The 2275-nt window shown below is 37.1% G+C and overlaps 1 pseudogene; it reads right to left on the minus strand.

The window, feature by feature from the left end:
• LOC105555252 overlaps positions 1 to 2275 on the minus strand; it is a 23278-nt pseudogene that overhangs the window by 19279 nt on the left and 1724 nt on the right.

Raw genomic sequence — 2275 nt, forward strand, 5'->3', positions numbered from 1 at the left:
TTCTTACAATCATACAAGGCAAACACACTATTATTATACCCATTTTATAGAGGAGAAAGCTGAGGCAAGATAAGATGACGTAACCTGTCCAAGATCACACTGACAGGACAAGGGTTTGAACCTAGATAGTCTGATTCTTTTTTTTTTTTTTTCTTTTCTGAGACATGATCTCACTCTGTCGCCCAGGCTGAAGTACAGTAGTGCTATCACAACTCACTAGAGTCTCAACCTCCCATGCTCAAGCAATCCTCCCGCTTTAGCCTCCTGAGTAGCTGGTGAGATCAACAGGCATATGCTATCACAGTCAGCTAATATTTGGATTTATAGTAGAGACAGTGTCTCACTATGTTGCCCAGATTGGTCTCAAACTCTTGGACCCAAGATATCCTCCCACCTTGATGTCCCAAAGTGCTGGGAACACAGGCATGAGCCACCACGCCCAGCCAACAGTCTGACGCTTCAGCTCATACTCCTACTATGCAACACTGCCTATATGTCTCTTTTAAAATTACATTCGTTCATGTTGCACCACTTTCCATTACTGAATTTAGCAACTCTTTGTAGAAGAAACAAAAAACGACACACACACACTCAGCTTAGAATTCAGGGGGCAGTATAGGCATTTTTAATGTTTAGAGCAGCTAGGAGTTAAGATAAGGATTGTCTCAGAATTATGGCCCAAGCATTCAACTGAGAGATGGGGTTGGGCCTCTTACTTTCCTACCAGGTAACATCCTAAATATGTATTATTATTTAGAGCTACTCAAGAGCTGGACTCAAAGAATGCTTGCCTCCTTGCTCTTCCCCGGTTATGAGCCAAGGCATAAGACATCATTACTCTCAGAAAGCCAACAACCATAGACAGTTTTTTCTAACAGCTACTCCAGCGTCTAAGATTCTACATTAATTTTACTTTAGTTTGTCTCTTTCTGTGCTGCTACAGATGATCAAGAGGTACTATTTCAAAGAAATGGCACTTGACCAATTTTTTCCCCTCTGAGTACAACAAGGCTCATCCAATTTTTCCAGACCCATATTTAATGACCGATTAAATGGAAGATGATCCATTTTTATAGCTGATTTATAAAATCTGTATTGCATTAATAAGTTGCCTTTAAATAGTCTTTCTATGGTTAATGGAAGATACTGTATTCCTCAAACATTTGCTGATGTGCTACAGATTTTGGAGACCATAAAGCACTTAGTTTCCCAGAATCTTCTTACTCAACCTAGTGACGCAGTCAGTATAAACTCTACCAACTCCCTGACCCCTTAAAAATTCTAGTAGCATCATACATAGTATATTGCATAGAATAATTATTTGGGAAAACATTGGAAAGCTGAAAACAGATATTTAAAAATAAACACACATTTAAGTAAACTTTAAACATACAAACAGATTAACAACAAAATCAATTTTAACGTTAAATGTCATATGGTAAGCATTAAATAATTTTGTTAGCCTTCTTCTCAGTACACTATTTTTCTTTTTTCTAAATTACTCTTTGGTTTTCCAAAGATTTGGACTTCTTTCCCTCCTTGTATATGTGTTCTTGTAAGGAGCCTGTGGAGACTCATAAAAACGTTTTCTTATATCCCAGATGGCTCTCTTCTTTTGATTTTCATCTTTTTTAGAGGCAGTACTACTTAATAGCTGATGGTTAGCAGCTCTTCTACTGAGTGGGCTGTTTTTGGTGCTTAGCAAGGACTGCAACTCTCTACGGAACCATGCTTAAAGAAAAATACAATAGCTACCTATTCATATTATAGAAGCCAACTCCCTATTAGCAGAAGTTGGAAGAGTTCTTACTAATGAACATCCACAAAATGTTTAAATTGAGGATATAGCTATATACATACACACATACTTTAATTCATGACACTGATTATGTTTGTCAATACTTTTTTTATACATGCAAAAATGAAGAAATAAATTTTAAACTGTGAACTAAAATGGGACCAGATTTTAGGAAAAAAACAGTGTTTCCAAGCACCTGAATCCAGGTCTGGGTAACCACAGTCTCAATGGTCCAAACTTCCTTTAACATAGCAACATGACAGGTCTGGTTGACAAGATTCCTATCCTAGGACACATCACACAACCAGTCTCATTAACCTGTGTGTGTGTGTGTTTTACTTTATTAAAATTATGAGTTTATTTCATATGTGCATTTCTGTGCCTCACCATTTCCATGTCTGATCTCTATTACTGCCCTATCCTAATATTCCATACATACTTAAAACTTGGAGTTCTTAAAAGGAGTACTTAAAAGGA

Source organism: Mandrillus leucophaeus, unplaced genomic scaffold (genome assembly GCF_000951045.1).
Source record: "Mandrillus leucophaeus isolate KB7577 unplaced genomic scaffold, Mleu.le_1.0 Scaffold676, whole genome shotgun sequence".
In the NCBI taxonomy this organism is placed as follows: domain Eukaryota; kingdom Metazoa; phylum Chordata; class Mammalia; order Primates; family Cercopithecidae; genus Mandrillus; species Mandrillus leucophaeus.